Source organism: Oncorhynchus keta, chromosome 6, assembly GCF_023373465.1.
Source record: "Oncorhynchus keta strain PuntledgeMale-10-30-2019 chromosome 6, Oket_V2, whole genome shotgun sequence".
NCBI lineage: Eukaryota > Metazoa > Chordata > Actinopteri > Salmoniformes > Salmonidae > Oncorhynchus > Oncorhynchus keta.
Genome location: NC_068426.1, coordinates 2,852,577 through 2,874,425, shown reverse-complemented (window position 1 = coordinate 2,874,425; position 21,849 = coordinate 2,852,577). Strand labels below are relative to the sequence as shown.

General features: G+C 46.3%; 1 protein-coding gene across 35 annotated transcripts in view; it reads right to left on the bottom strand.

Annotated features, from left to right (window-relative positions):
- Nucleotides 1–15,269: 15,269 nt before the first annotated feature.
- The window catches only part of LOC118381856 (uncharacterized), a 28,514-nt gene continuing 21,934 nt past the window's right edge, over nucleotides 15,270–21,849 (bottom strand). For 3 of the 35 annotated variants that reach the window (XM_052520194.1, XM_052520200.1, XM_052520203.1), the window contains 4 exons: nucleotides 21,453–21,514; nucleotides 21,159–21,216; nucleotides 18,289–18,495; nucleotides 15,270–17,436 (listed from right to left, as the gene is read on the bottom strand). The gene's annotated coding sequence lies outside the window, so the exon portion shown is untranslated. Of the gene's footprint in view, nucleotides 17,437–18,288; nucleotides 18,496–21,100; nucleotides 21,275–21,332; nucleotides 21,515–21,608; nucleotides 21,841–21,849 lie in introns of all 35 variants that reach the window. The other 32 variants (XM_052520206.1, XM_052520207.1, XM_052520198.1 and 29 more) reach the window with 29 other exon arrangements.

The following is a 21,849-nucleotide window of genomic DNA, read 5'->3' as shown; positions in this document are numbered from 1 at the left end:
GCCCCTTATAGACAATAAACCCTAAAGCCCCTTATAGACAATAAACCCTATAACCCATTATAGACAATAAACCCTATAGCCCCTTATAGACAATTGACCCTTATAGACAATAAACCCTAAAGCCACTTATAGACAATAAACCCTATAGCCCCTTATAGACAACAAACCCTATAGCCCCTTATAGACAATAAACCCTATAGCCCCTTATAGACAATAAACCCTGTAGCCCCTTATAGACAATAAACCCTATAGCCCCTTATAGACAATAAACCATATAGCCCCTTATAGACAATAAACCCTATAGCCCCTTATAGACAATAAACCCTATAGCCCCTTATAGACAATAAACCCTATAGCCCCTTATAGACAATAAACCCTATAGCCCCTTATAGACAATAAACCCTATAGCCCCTTATAGACAATAAACCATATAGCCCCTTATAGACAATAAACCCTATAGCCCCTTATAGACAATAAACCCTATAGCCCCTTATAGACAATAAACCCTATAGCCCCTTATAGACAATAAACCCTGTAGACAATAAACCCTATAGCCCCTTACATACAATAAACCCTATAGCCCCTTATAGACAATAAACCCTATAGCCCCTTATAGACAATAAACCCTGTAGACAATAAACCCTATAGCCCCTTACATACAATAAACCCTATAGCCCCTTATAGACAATAAACCCTATAGCCCCTTATAGACAATAAACCCTATAGCCCCTTATAGACAATAAACCCTAGTAGACAATAAAAAAGTGGCAGGACTTGCAAACTATTACAGACTAGCAAGTTGGAAGCACAGCCACGCCAGGGAGCTGCCCAGAATGGCACGAGACTACCAGACGCTAAATGGCATATATTATTATATTATAATTATTATATTACAATAAACCCTATAGACAATAAACCCTATAGCCCCTTATAGACAATAAACCCTATAGCCAATAAACCCTATAGCCCCTTATAGCCAATAAACCCTATAGCCAATAAACCCTATAGCCCCTTATAGACAATAAACCCTATAGACAATAAACCCTATAGCCCCTTATAGACAATAAACCCTATAGCCAATAAACCCTATAGACAATAAACCCTATAGCCAATAAACCCTATAGCCCCTTATAGACAATAAACCCTATAGCCAATAAACCCTATAGCCCCTTATAGACAATAAACCCTATAGCCAATAAACCCTATAGCCAATAAACCCTATAGCCAATAAACCCTATAGACAATAAACCCTATAGCCCCTTATAGACAATAAACCCTATAGCCAATAAACCCTATAGCCCCTTATAGACAATAAACCCTATAGCCCCTTATAGACAATAAAACCCTATAGCCAATAAACCCTATATGCACACATGAAACCCTATAGCCAGCTAAATGGCATATATTATTATATTATTAAACCCTATAGCCAATAAATAAGCCCCTTATAGACAATAAACCCTATAAATAAACCCTATAGCCCCTTATAGACAATAAACCCTATAGCCCCTTATAGCCAATAAACCCTATAGCCCCTTATAGACAATAAACCCTATAACCCCTTATAGCCAATAAACCCTATAGCCCCTTATAGACAATAAACCCTATAGCCCCTTATAGACAATAAACCATATAGCCCCTTATAGACAATAAACCCTATAGCCCCTTATAGACAATAAACCCTATAGCCCCTTATAGACAATAAACCCTATAGCCCCCTATAGACAATAAACCCTATAGCCCCTTATAGACAATAAACCATATAGCCCCTTATAGACAATAAACCCTATAGCCCCTTATAGACAATAAACCCTATAGCCCCTTATAGACAATAAACCCTATAGCCCCCTATAGACAATAAACCCTATAGACAATAAACCATATAGACAATAAACCCTATAGCCAATAAACCCTATAGACAATAAACCCTATAGACAATAAACCCTATAGACAATAAACCCTATAGACAATAAACCCTATAGACAATAAACCCTATAGACAATAAACCCTATAGACAATAAACCCTATAGACAATAGGGAAAAAAGTGGCAGGACTTGCAAACTATTACAGACTACAAAGGGAAGCACAGCCGCGAGCTGCCCAGTGGCACGAGACTACCAGACGAGCTAAATAACTTCTATGCTCGCTTCGAAGCAAGTAACACTGAAACATGCATGCGCTGACCAACTAGCAAGTGTCTTCACTGACATTTTCAACCTGTCCCTGTCCGAGTCTGTAATACCAACTTGTTTCAAGCAGACCACCATACTCCATGTGCCCAAGAACACTAAGGTAACCTGCCTAAATGACTACAGACCCGTAGCACTCATGTCTGTAGCCACGAAGTGCTTTGAAAGGCTGATCATGGCTCACATCAACACCATCATCCCAGAAACCCTAGACCCACTCCAAATTGCATACCGCACGAACAGATCCACAGATGATGCAATCTCCATTGCACTCCACACTGCCCTTTCACACCTGGACAAAAGGAACACCTACGTGAGAATGTTATTCATTGACAACAGCTCAGCGTTCAACACCATAGTGCCCTCTAAGCTCATCACTAAGCTAAGGATCCTGGGACTAAACACTCCCCTCTGCAACTGGATCCTACAACTGAACACAATCCGCCAAGCTGATCCTCAACACGGGGACCCCTCAGGGGTGCATGCTCAGTCCCCTCCTGTACTCCCTGTTCACTCATAACTGCATGGCCAGGCACGACTCCAACACCATCATTAAGTTTGCTGATGACAACAGTGGCAGGCCTGATCATTGACAACAATGAGACAGCCTATAGGGAGGAGGTCAGAGACCTGACCGTGAGGTGCAAGGACAACAACCTCTCCCTCAATGTGATCAAGACAAAGGAGATGATTGTGGACTACAGGAAAAGGAGGACCGAACACACTCCCATTCTCATCAACGGGGCTGTAGTGGAGCAGGTTGAGAGCTTCAAGTTCCTTGGTGTCCCCATCATCAACAAACTAACATGGTCCAAGCACACCAAGACAGTCGTGAAGAGGGCACAACAAAACCTATTCCCCCTCAGGAGACTGAAAAGATTTGGCATGGGTCCTGAGATCCTCAAAAGGTTTTACAGCTGCACCATCGAGAGCATCCTGACGGGTTGCATCACTGCCTGGTATGGCAACTGCTCGGTCTCCGACTGCAAGGCACAACAGAGGGTAGTGCGAAAGGCCTAATACATCACTGGGGCAAAGCTGCCTGCAATCCAGGACCTCTACACCAGGCGGTGTCAGAGGAAGGCCCTAAAAATGGTCAAAGACCCGAGCCACCCTAGCCATAGACTGTTCTCTCTGCTACAACATGGCAAGCGGTACCGGAGTGCCAAGTCTTGGTCCAAGAGGCTTCTAAACAGCTTCCACCCACAAGCCATTAGACTCCTGAACATCTGATTAAATGGCTACCCAGACTATTTGCATTGCTCCACCGCCCCAACCTCTTCTACGCTGCTGCTACTCTGTTATTATCTATGCATAGTCACTTTTATAACTCTACCTACATGTACATAATTACCTCAATTACCTCGACACCGGTGCCCCCGCACATTGAGTCTGTACCAGTAACCACTGTACAAAGCCCCTCTATTGTTATTTACTGCTGCTCTTTAATTAGGAAGAGAAGGGGGGGGGAGAGAAGAAGAATGAGTTCCACACCGAGGCTAGGAGAGGAGAAGAGTGTTTGGGAGAGAGACGCAATTGGAACGGACCGACAAACACCCAATAATGGGATCCTAGTGTGACTAGGAAAGAATGGACAGATAGCTGAATCAATGACCAGACAGCTGAATCACTGCTGAATCAATAACCAGATAGCTGAATCAATGACCAGACAGTTGAATCACTGCTGAATCAATGACCAGATAGCTGAATCACTGCTGAATCAATGACCAGACAGCTGAATCAATGACCAGACAGCTGAATCAATGACCAGATAGCTGAATCAATGACTAGATAGCTGAATCAATGACCAGATAGCTGAATCACTGCTGAATCAATGACCAGATAGCTGAATCAATGACCAGACAGCTGAATCACTGCTGAATCAATAACCAGATAGCTGAATCAATGACCAGACAGCTGAATCACTGCTGAATCAATGACCAGATAGCTGAATCAATGACCAGACAGTTGAATCACTGCTGAATCAATGACCAGATAGCTGAATCACTGCTGAATCAATGACCAGACAGCTGAATCAATGACCAGACAGCTGAATCAATGACCAGATAGCTGAATCAATGACTAGATAGCTGAATCAATGACCAGATAGCTGAATCACTGCTGAATCAATGACCAGATAGCTGAATCACTGCTGAATCAATGACCAGATAGCTGAATCACTGCTGAATCAATGACCAGATAGCTGAATCACTGCTGAATCAATGACCAGACAGCTGAATCAATGACCAGATAGCTGAATCAATGACTAGATAGCTGAATCAATGACCAGATAGCTGAATCACTGCTGAATCAATGACCAGATAGCTGAATCAATGACCAGACAGCTGAATCACTGCTGAATCAATAACCAGATAGCTGAATCAATGACCAGACAGCTGAATCACTGCTGAATCAATGACCAGATAGCTGAATCAATGACCAGATAGCTGAATCACTGCTGAATCAATGACCAGATAGCTGAATCACTGCTGAATCAATGACCAGACAGCTGAATCAATGACCAGACAGCTGAATCAATGACCAGATAGCTGAATCAATGACTAGATAGCTGAATCAATGACCAGATAGCTGAATCACTGCTGAATCAATGACCAGATAGCTGAATCACTGCTGAATCAATGACCAGATAGCTGAATCACTGCTGAATCAATGACCAGACAGCTGAATCAATGACCAGACAGCTGAATCAATGACCAGATAGCTGAATCAATGACCAGATAGCTGAATCACACAACTCTAAAAACACAAGCTCCCAGGAATACTAACTTTTAATTAAATGCAGTTATTATGTCAAAGGGGGTGAATTATGTAATGGGGCTTTGTCAGTCAGTGGTCTCAGAAAGAATTACAATCTCCATGATGCTTTTTGTTCTCACAAAGAGAAAGAGAGAGAGAGAGAGAGAGAGAGAGAGAGAGAGAGAGAGAGAGAGAGAGAGAGAGAGAGAGAGAGAGAGAGAGACAGAGAGAGAGAGAGACACAGAGAGAGAGAGAGAGAGAGAGAGAGAGAGACAGAGAGAGAGAGAGAGAGAGAGAGAGAGAGAGAGAGAGAGAGAGAGACAGAGAGAGAGAGAGAGAGAGAGAGAGAGAGAGAGAGAGACCGAGAGAGAGACCGAGAGAGAGAGAGAGTGAGAGAGAGACTGAGACTGAGAGAGAGTGAGAGTGAGAGAGAGAGAGAGAGGCAGAGAGAGAGAAAGAGAGAGAATTTAGAGATCAATTAACACAATTGTTCCTTCTATTTTTTTTATTTTAAAGAAAATTACTGCAAACTCCAATCGTAAACATACCACGTATTATCTCAGAAATACCATTAGATCTCCCCAGCAACATTTCAAAACCCTGTGACTACGTGATATCCCAGAGCCGATCCTCAGAGGTGTATTGCTTGTGCTCGCGCACCACAGACAAATTCAACCCAGGCTTCTCCTTCCTTAATCTCACCATGTAATGAAAGATTAGGATTTTTGGTATTCAGATTAATTCCAGGATTGGGCAAGGGCCAATGTAATAAAAGCATTTGCCCTCTAATCCCCTGATCCAATCATTCTTAATCAAAACCAGGGGCGATTTTCTATCTAATCTAGCATTACCAATCTGAGTTTGGAATTCTACTTTAGTGACATCAGACCTCCCCTGCTCCAATAGGATGGCCACACCTGACCTCCTCTGCTCCAATAGGATGGCCACACTTGACCAGCTGACCTCCCCTGCTCCAATAGGATGGCCACACTTGACCAGCTGACCTCCTCTGCTCCAATAGGATGGCCACACCTGAACAGCTGACCTCCTCTGCTCCAATAGGATGGCCACACCTGACCAGCTGACCTCCTCTGCTTGGTTGATGCATGCAATGTCTAAGCAGGGGAACGTGAACCAAGTCTGCGTCCCAAATGCCACCCTATTCCCTATATGGTGCACTACTATAGACCAGAGCCCTATTCCCTATGTAGTGCACTATTTGAGACCAGAGCCCTATAGAACCCTATTCCCTATATAGTGCACTACTTTAGACCAGAGTCCTATGGCACCCTATTCCCTATATAGTGCACTACTTTAGACCAGAGTCCTATGGCACCCTATTCCCTATATAGTGCACTACTTTAGACCAGAGTCCTATGGCACCCTATTCCCTATATAGTGCACTACTTTAGACCAGAGTCCTATGGCACCCTATTCCCTATAGTGCCATTGTTTTGACCAGTGCTCTATGGACCATGGTCAAAAGTAATCCACTATTTGGACACTACCTCTTCTGTTCGTGGAGACACTGATTTGATTTACAGCTTTTTAAATGTTCAGTCTGAGACCACGACAAGTGATCAGAACATACTGTGTTTTTCCACTGTGCTTCGTTAGAGGCAGTTGTTGATGTGGGCAGAGGGTCCCTGGTTCGAGCCCAGGTAAGGGGGAGGAGAGGGACGGGGCGAGGGACGAGGCACGGGGGGAGGAGAGGGATGGGACGAGGCACGGGGCGATGAGAGGGACGGGGGGAGGAGAGGGACGGGGAGAGGAGAGGGACGGGGGGGGAGGAGAGGGACGGGGGAGGAGAGGGACGGGGGAGGAGAGGGACGGGGAGAGGAGAGGGACGGGGAGAGGAGAGGGACGGGGAGAGGAGAGGGACGGGGGGAGGAGAGGGACGGGGAGAGGAGAGGGACGGGGGGAGGAGAGGGACGGGGAGAGGAGAGGGACGGGGGGAGGAGAGGGACGGGGGCGAGGAGAGAGACGGGGAGAGGTGAGGGACGGGGAGAGGAGAGGGACGGGGGAGGAGAGGGACGGGGAGAGGAGAGGGACGGGGAGGGAGAGGAGAGGGACGGGGAGAGGAGAGGGACGGGGGAGGAGAGGGACGGGGAGAGGTGAGGGACGGGGAGAGGAGAGGGACGGGGGAGGAGAGAGACGGGGAGAGGAGAGAGACGGGGAGAGGAGAGGGACAGGGCGAGGAGAGGGACGGGGCGTGGAGAGGGGCGGGTAGAGGGACGGGGTGAGGACAGGGACAGGGGGCGAGGGAGAGGGACAGGGCGAGGGGAGGGGCGAGGGAGAGGGACGGGGCGGGGAGAGGGGCGAGGAGAGGAGAGGAGAGGGACGGGGCGGGGAGAGGAGAGGGACGGGGCGGGAGAGGGGCGGGAAGAGGGACGGGGCGAGGGACGGGGCGGGGCGAGGAGAGGGACGGGGCGAGGAGAGGGACGGGGTGAGGAGAGGGACGGGGCGAGGAGAGGAGAGGGACGGCAGGGTAGCCTAGTGGTTAGAGCGTTGGACTAGTAACCGGAAGGTTGCAAGTTCAAACCCCAGAGCTGACAAGGTACAAATCTGTCGTTCCTGAACAGGCAGTTAACTCACTGGTCCTAGGCCGTCATTGAAAATAAGAATTTGTTCTTAACCGACTTGCCTAGTTAAATAAAGATAAAAAAATAGTGGATGGACTGTAGGGAACGTAGGAGACATAGTGGATGGACTGTAGGGAATGTAGGAGACATAGTGGATGGACTGTAGGAGACATAGTGGATGGACTGTAGGAGACATAGTGGATGGACTGTAGGAGACATAGTGGATGGACTGTAGGGGACATAGTGGATGGACTGTAGGAGACATAGTGGATGGACTGTAAGAGACATAGTGGATGGACTGTAGGAGACATAGTGGATGGACTGTAGGAGACATAGTGGATGGACTGTAGGAGACATAGTGGATGGACTGTAGGAGACATAGTGGATGGACTGTAGGAGACATAGTGGATGGACTGTAGGAGACATAGTGGATGGACTGTAGGAGACATAGTGGATGGACTGTAGGAGACATAGTGGATGGAATGTAGGAGACATAGTGGATGGACTGTAGGAGACATAGTGGATGGACTGTAGGGGACATAGTGGATGGACTGTAGGGAACGTAGGAGACATAGTGGATTGACTGTAGGAGACATAGTGGATGGACTGTAGGAGACATAGTGGATGGACTGTAGGGAATGTAGGAGACATAGTGGATGGACTGTAGGAGACATCGTGGATGGACTGTAGGGAATGTAGGAGACATAGTGGATGGACTGTAGGAGACATAGTGGATGGACTGTAGGAGACATAGTGGATGGACTGTAGGAGACATAGTGGATGGACTGTAAGAGACATAGTGGATGGACTGTAAGAGACATAGTGGATGGACTGTAGGGAATGTAGGAGACATAGTGGATGGACTGTAAGAGACATAGTGGATGGACTGTAGGAGACATAGTGGATGGACTGTAGGGAACGTAGGAGACATAGTGGATGGACTGTAGGAGACATAGTGGATGGACTGTAGGAGACATAGTGGATGGACTGTAGGAGACATAGTGGATGGACTGTAGGGGACATAGTGGATGGACTGTAGGGAATGTAGGAGACATAGTGGATGGACTGTAGGGAATGTAGGAGACATAGTGGATGGACTGTAGGAGACATAGTGGATGGACTGTAGGGGACATAGTGGATGGACTGTAGGAGACATAGTGGATGGACTGTAGGAGACATAGTGGATGGACTGTAGGGGACATAGTGGATGGACTGTAGGAGACATAGTGGATGGACTGTAGGAGACATAGTGGATGGACTGTAGGAGACATAGTGGATGGACTGTAGGGGACATAGTGGATGAACTGTAGGAGACATAGTGGATGGACTGTAGGGGACATAGTGGATGGACTGTAGGAGACATAGTGGATGGACTGTAGGGAATGTAGGAGACATAGTGGATGGACTGTAGGGAATGTAGGAGACATAGTGGATGGACTGTAGGGGACATAGTGGATGGACTGTAGGGAACGTAGGAGACATAGTGGATGGACTAAGAGACATAGTGGATGGACTGTAGGAGACATAGTGGATGGACTGTAGGAGACATAGTGGATGGACTGTAGGAGACATAGTGGATGGACTGTAGGAGACATAGTGGATGGACTGTAGGGGACATAGTGGATGGACTGTAGGGGACATAGTGGATGGACTGTAGGGAATGTAGGAGACATAGTGGATGGACTGTAGGAGACATAGTGGATGGACTGTAGGGGACATAGTGGATGGACTGTAGGGAACGTAGGAGACATAGTGGATGGAATGTAGGAGACATAGTGGATGAACTGTAGGAGACATAGTGGATGGACTGTAGGGGACATAGTGGATGGACTGTAGGAGACATAGTGGATGGAATGTAGGGGACATAGTGGATGGACTGTAGGAGACATAGTGGATGGACTGTAGGAGACATAGTGGATGGACTGTAGAAGACATAGTGGATGGACTGTAGGAGACATAGTGGATGGACTGTAGGAGACATAGTGGATGAACTGTGGGGAACGTAGACTCCGGTATTACAAAAATAGGGTTGGCCAAAGCCCCCATAGGGCTCTGGTCTAAAGTAGTGCACTATATAGGGAATAGGGATCTGGTCTAAAGTAGTGCACTATATAGGGAATAGGGCTCTGGTCTAAAGTAGTGCACTATATAGAGAATAGGGTGTCATTTGGGACAAATCCGTTGTGACATGAAGAATCTGCTTCCGTCATCACACTGGAATAACCTGTTCCCATAGAGGATAAAAGAACATCTTTGGATCCTCTCTCTATAATTCCCCCTTTCTCCCTCCGTCTCCCCCTCTTTCTCCCTCCATCTCCCCCTCTTTCTCCCTCCATCTCCCCCTCTTTCTCCCTCCATCTCCCCCCCTTTCTCCCTCCGTCTCCCCCTCTTTCTCTCTCCATCTCCCCCTCTTTCTCTCTCCATCTCCCCCTCTTTCTCCCTCCATCTCCCCCCTTTCTCCCTCCGTCTCCCCCTTTTTCTCTCTCCATCTCCCCTTTTCTCTCTCTCTTTCCCCCTTTCTCCCTCCATCTCCCCCTCTTTCTCTCTCCATCTCCCCTTTTCTCTCTCTCTTTCCCCCTTTCTCCCTCCATCTCCCCTTTTCTCTCTCTATAATTCCCCCTTTCTCCCTCCGTCTCCCCCTCTTTCTCCCTCCATCTCCCCCTCTTTCTCTCTCCATCTCCCCTTTCTCTCTCTCTTTCCCCCTTTCTCCCTCCATCTCCCCCTCTTTCTCCCTCCATCTCCCCCTCTTTCTCCCTCCATCTCCCCCTCTTTCTCTCTCCATCTCCCCTTTTCTCTCTCTCTTTCCCCCTTTCTCCCTCCATCTCCCCCTCTTTCTCTCTCCATCTCCCCTTTTCTCTCTCTCTTTCCCCCTTTCTCCCTCCATCTCCCCTTTTCTCTCTCTATAATTCCCCCTTTCTCCCTCCATCTCCCCCTCTTTCTCCCTCCATCTCCCCCTCTTTCTCTCTCCATCTCCCCTTTTCTCTCTCTCTTTCCCCCTTTCTCCCTCCATCTCCCCCTCTTTCTCCCTCCATCTCCCCTCTTTCTCCCTCCATCTCCCCCTCTTTCTCTCTCCATCTCCCCTTTTCTCTCTCTCTTTCCCCTTTCTCCCTCCATCTCCCCCTCTTTCTCTCTCCATCTCCCCTTTTCTCTCTCTCTTTCCCCCTTTCTCCCTCCATCTCCCCCTCTTTCTCTCTCCATCTCCCCTTTTCTCTCTCTCTTTCCCCCTTTCTCCCTCCATCTCCCCCTCTTTCTCTCTCCATCTCCATCTCAACATTCTAATTGTGCCCACAGGGTAAATTATTAAAAGACACACTGTGATCAGAACTTATACGTGCAAACAGACCAGATCAGGACGAAGGACACATGTTAACGGCAGGTATAAACGGGGCTAGAAACACATTGTGTCTGGATATCTTTCAAGTGTAGACAGATCTGGACAGAGAAACCATTTAAATAATCATTATTTCGCCCTCTAAAATCATTGACAAGTGGCGTCATTGACTGTTGACATCAATATTAAATACTATTTTGAAAGAATAGCTGTGAAATGATTTGCATAAAGTAAGGGACCAGGAAATCTGGCCACAATGCAGACACAGTGGATGGATATCACACACATTATAATAACATTTGGAGACACATTTCTGGAAATATGGGCACAATCAGAATGTAGGCAACATCGTGAAAAAAGACCCATGTTAGTGCCAGGTATAAACGGGGCTTCTGTCTTTCTCTCTGCCTCTTTCTCCCTATATCTACCTCCTTCTCTCTCCGTCTCCCACCCCCTCTCACCCCCTCTCGCTCTCTGTTTTTCTGTTTTTCTCCACCTCACCCCCTCTCACACTCCCTCGCTCTCTCCACATCTCCCTGCCTCTCTCTCTCTCTCTCACCTCCTCTCGCTCTCTCTCTCTCCGTTTCTCTCCACCTCTCTCTCTCTCTCTCCGTTTCTCTCCACCTCTCTCTCTCTCCCTGTTTCTCTCCACCTCTCTCCCCGTCTCCCACCCTCTCTCACCTCCTCTCGCTCTCTGTGTTTCTCTCCCCCTCTCCCTCCACATCTCCCCGTCTCTCACCCTCTATCACCTCCTCTGTCTCTCTCTCTCCCTGTTTCTCTCCACCTCTCCTTCTGTCTCCCTGTTTCTCCATGAAGACAGATGAGGGTCGTCTGATAAATAAAACTGAGAACATCACTGAAACACGACGTGTTACTATTCATCCCAAATGCCACCCTATTCCCTATATAGTGGACTACTTTAGACCAGAGTCCTATGCCACCCTATTCCCTATATAGTGTACTACCCATACGTCTATGGTTTAAAGTAGTGCACTGCACACACAGGCCCCTAAGGAGATGAGTACACTACCAACCACCTACACCCCTACCATAGAGGGTGGTGAATTTATTTAGGGAGTGCTGCCATCTTCTGGTAGCTGCTGGAAGTTTCTACAGCCTGTGAAAAGTTAGGCTTTACCATAGAATAGAATACTCCTCATACATAATCACTGCCACAGAGCCGCTTAGGTCCTAGCCTCTTGGGGGCCCTAAGTAGGTGGTGGTCATCTATAGGTCATATCCTCCTATAGGTCATATCCTCCTATAGGTCATATCCTCCTATAGGTCAGACCCTCCTATAGGTCAGACCCTCCTATAGGTCATATCCTCCTATAGGTCAGACCCTCCTATAGGTCATATCCTCTTGGTCATATCCTCCTATAGGTCATATCCTCCTATAGGTCAGACCCTCCTATAGGTCAGACCCTCCTATAGGTCATATCCTCTTGGTCATATCCTCCTATAGGTCATATCCTCCTATAGGTCAGACCCTCCTATAGGTCAGACCCTCCTATAGGTCATATCCTCCTATAGGTCATATCCTCCTACAGGTCATATCCTCCTATAGGTCAGACCCTCCTATAGGTCAGACCCTCCTATAGGTCATATCCTCCTATAGGTCATATCCTCCTATAGGTCATATCCTCCTATAGGTCATATCCTCCTATAGGTCAGACCCTCCTATAGGTCAGACCCTCCTATAGGTCATATCCTCCTATAGGTCATATCCTCCTATAGGTCATATCCTCCTATAGGTCAGACCCTCCTATAGGTCAGACCCTCCTGTAGGTCATATCCTCCTACAGGTCAGACCCTCCTATAGGTCAGAACCTCCTATAGGTCATATCCTCCTATAGGTCAGACCCTCCTGTAGGTCATATCCTCCTATAGGTCAGACCCTCCTATAGGTCATATCCTCCTACAGGTCAGACCCTCCTATAGGTCAGACCCTCCTATAGGTCATATCCTCCTATAGGTCATATCCTCCTGTAGGTCATATCCTCCTATAGGTCAGACCCTCCTATAGGTCAGACCCTCCTATAGGTCAGACCCTCCTATAGGTCATATCCTCCTATAGGTCAGACCCTCCTATAGGTCATATCCTCCTATAGGTCATATCCTCCTAGCAACAATGCCTAGCCTCTTGGGGGCTATAGTGGTCATCTATAGATCAGACCCTCCTGACTGTAGTAAATAGTAACAATGCCTAGCCTCTTGGGGGCTATAGTGGTCATCTATAGATCAGACCCCCCTGACTGTAGTAAATAGCAACAATGCCTAGCCTCTTGGGGGCTATAGTGGTCATCTATAGATGAGACCCTCCTGACTGTAGTAAATAGCAACAATGCCTAGCCTCTTGGGGGCTATAGTGGTCATCTATAGATCAGACCCCCCTGACTGTAGTAAATAGCAACAATGCCTAGCCTCTTGGGGGCTATAGTGGTCATCTATAGATCAGACCCTCCTGACTGTAGTAAATAGCAACAATACCTAGCCTCTTGGGGGCTATAGTGGTCATCTATAGATCAGACCCTCCTGACTGTAGTAAATAGCAACAATGCCTAGCCTCTTGGGGGCTATAGTGGTCATCTATAGATCAGACCCTCCTGACTGTAGTAAATAGCAACAATGCCTAGCCTCTTGGGGGCTATAGTGGTCATCTATAGATGAGACCCTCCTGACTGTAGTAAATAGCAACAATGCCTAGCCTCTTGGGGGCTATAGTGGTCATCTATAGATCAGACCCCCCTGACTGTAGTAAATAGCAACAATGCCTAGCCTCTAGTTCTGACTAGCACGTGACTGAGTTTCCTAGTTCTGACTAGCACGTGACCGAGTTTCCTAGTTCTGACTAGCACGTGACTGAGTTTCCTAGTTCTGACTAGCACGTGACTGAGTTTCCTAGTTCTCACTAGCACGTGACTGAGTTTCCTAGTTCTGACTAGCACGTGACTGAGTTTCCTAGTTCTCACTAGCACGTGACTGAGTTTCCTAGTTCTGACTAGCACGTGACTGAGTTTCCTAGTTCTCACTAGCACGTGACTGAGTTTCCTAGTTCTGACTAGCACGTGACTGAGTTTCCTAGTTCTCACTAGCACGTGACTGAGTTTCCTAGTTCTGACTAGCACGTGACTGAGTTTCCTAGTTCTCACTAGCACGTGACTGAGTTTCCTAGTTCTGACTAGCACGTGACTGAGTTTCCTAGTTCTCACTAGCACGTGACTGAGTTTCCTAGTTCTCACTAGCACGTGACTGAGTTTCCTAGTTCTCACTAGCACGTGACTGAGTTTCCTAGTTCTGACTAGCACGTGACTGAGTTTCCTAGTTCTCACTAGCACGTGACTGAGTTTCCTAGTTCTGACTAGCACGTGACTGAGTTTCCTAGTTCTGACTAGCACGTGACTGAGTTTCCTAGTTCTCACTAGCACGTGACTGAGTTTCCTAGTTCTGACTAGCACGTGACTGAGTTTCCTAGTTCTCACTAGCACGTGACTGAGTTTCCTAGTTCTCACTAGCACGTGACTGAGTTTCCTAGTTCTCACTAGCACGTGACTGAGTTTCCTAGTTCTCACTAGCACGTGACTGAGTTTCCTAGTTCTCACTAGCACGTGACTGAGTTTCCTAGTTCTCACTAGCACGTGACTGAGTTTCCTAGTTCTCACTAGCACGTGACTGAGTTTCCTAGTTCTGACTAGCACGTGACTGAGTTTCCTAGTTCTCACTAGCACGTGACTGAGTTTCCTAGTTCTCACTAGCACGTGACTGAGTTTCCTAGTTCTGACTAGCACGTGACTGAGTTTCCTAGTTCTCACTAGCACGTGACTGAGTTTCCTAGTTCTGACTAGCACGTGACTGAGTTTCCTAGTTCTCACTAGCACGTGACTGAGTTTCCTAGTTCTCACTAGCACGTGACTGAGTTTCCTAGTTCTCACTAGCACGTGACTGAGTTTCCTAGTTCTGACTAGCACGTGACTGAGTTTCCTAGTTCTCACTAGCACGTGACTGAGTTTCCTAGTTCTGACTAGCACGTGACTGAGTTTCCTAGTTCTCACTAGCACGTGACCGAGTTTCCTAGTTCTGACTAGCACGTGACTGAGTTTCCTAGTTCCCACTAGCACGTGACTGAGTTTCCTAGTTCTCACTAGCACGTGACTGAGTTTCCTAGTTCTGACTAGCACGTGACTGAGTTTCCTAGTTCTCACTAGCACGTGACTGAGTTTCCTAGTTCTGACTAGCACGTGACTGAGTTTCCTAGTTCTGACTAGCACGTGACTGAGTTTCCTAGTTCTGACTAGCACGTGACTGAACAGTAAACACAGAGACCGGAAGTAGGTCGACATCTGAGATGAAGATTAAGAAAAAAGAGATTGAGATATAGACAGAGACAGAGAGAACGAGGGAGAGAGAGGGACAAAGACAGATGTTTTTTTTATTGTTTTTTTTTTTTTTATGAGTTCTTTACATTGCATTGCTATACCTGAGAAGACACTCTCTCCATGAGGTGTGTTGTATGTTTTGGAATAGGTCATATTCTAGAATTTTCCTGAATTTAAAATAGTAATAGTCCCCCAAGCCAGTTCAAAGTGTAATGTTTTCCGGAACCCTTCAGAGTTCTAGAACACACGGTCCAGAGTTCACCACAGCCGCCTCCTGAGATAGATATGGATGATCAATGACCACAGGTTCACCACAGCTGTCCTTAACTTAACCAAAAGTTAACCCTTAAGGTTGACTAAAGGTTACCTTGGCTTTGTGTGCTATTGAACATATTCAGAGGAAGGCCTTTCAAAGTTCTTTGAAAAACATGGCATATAATTTTAATTAACTTCTCAATTAACAAGGGAATGCTGGTTATAACAAAATAAGGCACAAGTAACAAAACACTCAAATTAGCGGTTTGAGGCGTAAAACTGTCAAAGAAGACACAGAGAAATATAACTTCAGTAGTAATTACATTCTTCATGTTCAATGAATATTCATATTCATTAAGTTGCATAGGTTGTTGTGGTTGGATTGTAATAGGGTCTTATTTCACACAGGTTACGTCCCAACTTTTCAACTCCTTTCTCCCAAAAGTGTGCACTTGTTCACTTCCCTTCATGGATTTGAAGGGAAAAGACTGGTGTCATGAATCGATAGAATGGTCGCCTCGATAATCTAGTTGACTAAAGTCACTAAAGTTCTGCTTCTAATTTCCAACATGTTGTTGGCTATTCGTCTATGAGATAAACATCAGACTAAATATAGTGCTTCTCATGTGTATATACAGTACCAGTCCAAAGTTTGGACACACCTACTCATTCAAGGGTTTTTCTTTATTTTGACTATTTTATACATTGTAGAATAATATTGAAGACATCAACACTATGAAATAACACATATGGAATCATGTAGTAACCAAAAAAATGTTAAACAAATCAAAATATATTTTTAGATTTTAGATTCTTCAAAGTAGCCACGCCTTGATGACAGCTTTGAACACTCTTGGTATTCTCTCAACCAGCTTTGAGGTAGTCACCCGGAATGCATTTAAATGATCAGGTGTGCCTTGGTAAAAGTTAGTTTGTGGAATTTCTTAATGTGTTTGAGCCAATCGTTTGTGTAGTGACAAGGTAGGGATGGTAAACAGAAGTTAGCTATATTTGGTAAAAGATCAAGTCCATATTATGGCAAGAGCAGCTCAAAACTGGTACTGTATACGCACGCACACACACACACACACACACACACACACACACACACACACACACACACACACACACACACACACACACACACACACACACACACACACACACACACACACACACACACACACACACACACACACACACACACACACACACACACACACACACACACACAGTTTATCTCTGGTGGTAGATTTCAGTTCATCTTGCATGCATATTTTCATGTGGTTGAAATACTGTCATCTTGTATGTAACCGTGTCAACCGTGGGAAAATACTCTCCTGTTTCATTCATCCCTGCTCAGTGCCTACACCAATCTGATGTTTTAGTGAGTAACCGAGCGCCCCCTCTGAGGAAGGAGAGATTATTGGAACACAACCACAGTGTCTTTGCCTGTAGAAGAAAGTCTATGAAATGGTGATGATGACGATGATGAAGGTGTCCAGACCCACACTCATCCATGGGCAGGGCATCCAAGTCAACTGATCACACAGCTGTATATACCTGAGGGCTTGTTCAATCACCTGAGAGCTCCTCCCCTGTGGGTGTGTCCCTGGAGCAGCTGGCCGAGGGTTCCGAAGATTCCAAAGGTTCCTGAAGGGTTCTGACAGGTATCTGAGGCTAGGCCTGAGGAGGAGCAGGCCTAGGGAGAGGCCTGGGATTGTAGTGGTCCTCCTAGCCCAGGGGAGGTTGGGTCTGTAGGGGAGATGAGAGCAGAGAGCGGGCAGTCTGGGGAGGAGTACTTGGCTAGGACCTGGAGTTGTTCTGGTCTCAGGGCGGCCTCGCTGCAGACTCTCTGACAAAGAGCGGACACACTGTGCCAAGTATTCAGCTTCATCTGGTTCAGATGGCTCCTCTCTGATATCAGCTGGTTCTTCTCGGTCCTCTGGGAGACACACATAGAGACACCATGCAGAAATCACAAACACACACAGACAGACAGACAGACAGACAGACAGACAGACAGACAGACAGACAGACAGACAGACAGACAGACAGACAGACAGACAGACAGACAGACAGACAGACAGACAGACAGACAGACAGACAGACAGACAGACAGACAGACAGACAGACAGACAGACAGACAGACAGACAGACAGACAGACAGACAGACAGACAGACAGACAGACAGACAGACAGACAGACAGACAGACAGACAGACAGACAGACAGACAGACAGACAGACAGACAGACAGACAGACAGACAGACAGACAGACAGACAGACAGACAGACAGAGGACAGTAATAAGTCTCATTCTATTCATAACACTCTGCTGAATGTTCCAAATCAATAGCACAATAGACATAATACTATCATATATATATTATATAATAACTATATATGTTCACGCCCAATTTTTCAGTTTTTGATTTGTTAAAGTTTGAAATATCCAATAAATGTCGTTCCACTTCATGATTGTGTCCCACTTGTTGTTGATTCTTCACAAAAAAAATACAGTTTTATATCTTTATGTTTGAAGCCTGAAATGTGGCAAAAGGTCGCAAAGTTCAAGGGGGCCGAATACTTTCGCAAGGCACTATATATTATATAATAACTATAGATGTTTTTATAGGAGGGTTTCTGCACACCAGACCTGATTCCACTAATCAGTAATTTGACGATGCAATGATTATTGGAGGCAGCTGGAGCAGAAACATATTTTAAAATGTGTCCCCGGGACAAGAATTAAACAACCTCCTAGGAAGTCATTTTAAGAAGTCATTTCCACCTCACCAGTTTGTCTATCTCATGCTCCAGATTGTGTATACAGTCCAGCTTCCTCTTGCGACAGCGCTGCGCCGCGATACGGTTCTTACTCCTGCGTCTGACGTCGTGGACGAAGTCCAGCTGTTCTCTGGTCAGAGTCTGGTGCCTCAGCATCAGCTGGAAGTCATTCCTGCTCAACCCCACGATGCGACCCACAGAGAACGGCAGCTGCACCTTGAAAATGTGGGGGGCGGGATCAGACATTTTACATTTTAGTTATTTATCAGACATCTTCAGATAGCTAGGTGGACCAGTCATAGTCAGTACATTCATCTCCAGATAGCTAGGTGGACCAGTCATAGTCAGTACATTCATCTTCAGATAGCTAGGTGGACCAGTCATAGTCAGTACATTCATCTTCAGATAGCTAGGTGGACCAGTCATAGTCAGTACATTCATCTCCAGATAGCTAGGTGGACCAGTCATAGTCAGTACATTCATCTTCAGATAGCTAGGTGGACCAGTCATAGTCAGTACATTCATCTTCAGATAGCTAGGTGGACCAGTCATAGTCAGTACATTCATCTCCAGATAGCTAGGTGGACCAGTCATAGTCAGTACATTCATCTCCAGATAGCTAGGTGGACCAGTCATAGTCAGGTCGTTCATCTTCAGATAGCTAGGTGGACCAGTCATAGTCAGTACATTCATCTACAGATAGCTAGGTGGACCAGTCATAGTCAGTACATTCATCTACAGATAGCTAGGTGGACCAGTCATAGTCAGGACATTCATCTACAGATAGCTAGGTGGACCAGTCATAGCCAGTACATTCATCTTCAGATAGCTAGGTGGACCAGTCATAGTCAGTACATTCATCTACAGATAGCTAGGTGGACCAGTCATAGTCAGTACATTCATCTACAGATAGCTAGGTGGACCAGTCATAGTCAGTACATTCATCTTCAGATAGCTAGGTGGACCAGTCATAGTCAGTACATTCATCTCCAGATAGCTAGGTGGACCAGTCATAGTCAGTACATTCATCTCCAGATAGCTAGGTGGACCAGTCATAGTCAGTACATTCATCTCCAGATAGCTAGGTGGACCAGTCATAGTCAGTACATTCATCTCCAGATAGCTAGGTGGACCAGTCATAGTCAGTACATTCATCTCCAGATAGCTAGGTGGACCAGTCATAGTCAGTACATTCATCTCCAGATAGCTAGGTGGACCAGTCATAGTCAGTACATTCATCTCCAGATAGCTAGGTGGACCAGTCATAGTCAGTACATTCATCTACAGATAGCTAGGTGGACCAGTCATAGTCAGTACATTCATCTCCAGATAGCTAGGTGGACCAGTCATAGTCAGGACATTCATCTTCAGATAGCTAGGTGGACCAGTCATAGTCAGTACATTCATCTCCAGATAGCTAGGTGGACCAGTCATAGTCAGGACATTCATCTTCAGACAGCTAGGTGGACCAGTCATAGTCAGTACATTCATCTACAGATAGCTAGGTGGACCAGTCATAGTCAGTACATTCATCTTCAGATAGCTAGGTGGACCAGTCATAGTCAGTACATTTATCTCCAGATAGCTAGGTGGACCAGTCATAGTCAGTACATTCATCTCCAGATAGCTAGGTGGACCAGTCATAGTCAGTACATTCATCTCCAGATGGCTAGGTGGACCAGTCATAGTCAGTACATTCATCTTCAGATAGCTAGGTGGACCAGTCATAGTCAGTACATTCATCTCCAGATAGCTAGGTGGACCAGTCATAGTCAGTACATTCATCTCCAGATAGCTAGGTGGACCAGTCATAGTCAGGACATTCATCTCCAGATAGCTAGGTGGACCAGTCATAGTCAGTACATTCATCTCCAGATAGCTAGGTGGACCAGTCATAGTCAGTACATTCATCTACAGATAGCTAGGTGGACCAGTCATAGTCAGTACATTCATCATCAGATAGCTAGGTGGACCAGTCATAGTCAGTACATTCATCTTCAGATAGCTAGGTGGACCAGTCATAGTCAGTACATTCATCTCCAGATAGCTAGGTGGACCAGTCATAGTCAGTACATTCATCTCCAGATAGCTAGGTGGACCAGTCATAGTCAGGACATTCATCTTCAGACAGCTAGGTGGACCAGTCATAGTCAGTACATTCATCTCCAGATAGCTAGGTGGACCAGTCGTAGTCAGTACATTCATCTCCAGATAGCTAGGTGGACCAGTCATAATCAGTACATTCATCTCCAGATAGCTAGGTGGACCAGTCATAGTCAGTACATTTTTCTTCAATAAAGAAGTTAGCAGCAAAGTCAGAGCCAGTAGGAAAGACAACATAAATACTGTGATCTAACAGTATGCATGTTTTAAACATACAGAGAGATTTTACTTTTCGGTTAATTAGACAAAACCCAAATATATGCCTACCTGTCTCCTTATAATGTAGGTTTTCTCTGGTCTTATTAAAGCAGGACAACCCAGGGTGACAGCCCTGTGCATGCTTTAGTTCCAGCCCTGCTCTAACACACCTGATCCAGATGATAAGTAGAATCAGTTCTGTTAGACCTGGGCTGGAACAAAAGCATGCACTATGCACACTCAGAAACTCTCGCCCTGTTCATCCCAGTCCTAAGCCTCTCTCTGTCTCCCTCTAGTTTAACTCACCTCTGACTCTCTGTCTCCCTCTAGTTTAACTCACCTCTGACTCCCTGTCTCCCTCTAGTTTAACTCACCTCCCTGACTCTCTGTCTGTAGGAACAGGACTCCCTGTCTCCCTCTAGTTTAACTCACCTCGCTGTCTCCCTCTAGTTTAACTCACCTCCCTGACTCTCTGTCTGTAGGAACAGGACTCTCTGTCTCCCTCTAGTTTAACTCACCTCCCTGACTCTCTGTCTGTAGGAACAGGACTCGCTGTCTCCCTCTAGTTTAACTCACCTCCCTGACTCTCTGTCTGTAGGAACAGGACTCGCTGTCTCCCTCTAGTTTAACTCACCTCCCTGACTCTCTGTCTGTAGGAACAGGACTCTCTGTCTCCCTCTAGTTTAACTCACCTCCCTGACTGACTCTCTGTCTGTAGGAACAGGACTCGCTGTCTCCCTCTAGTTTAACTCACCTCCCTGACTCTCTGTCTGTAGGAACAGGACTCTCTGTCTCCCTCTAGTTTAACTCACCTCCCTGACTGACTCTCTGTCTGTAGGAACAGGACTCTCTGTCTCCCTCTAGTTTAACTCACCTCCTTGACTCTCTGTCTGTAGGAACAGGACTCTCTGTCTCCCTCTAGTTTAACTCACCTCCCTGACTCCCTGTCTCCCTCTAGTTTAACTCACCTCCCTGACTCTCTGTCTGTAGGAACAGGACTCTCTGTCTCCCTCTAGTTTAACTCACCTCCCTGACTCTCTGTCTGTAGGAACAGGACTCTCTGTCTCCCTCTAGTTTAACTCACCTCCCTGACTCTCTGTCTGTAGGAACAGGACTCTCTGTCTCCCTCTAGTTTAACTCACCTCCCTGACTCTCTGTCTGTAGGAACAGGACTCTCTGTCTCCCTCTAGTTTAACTCACCTCTGACTC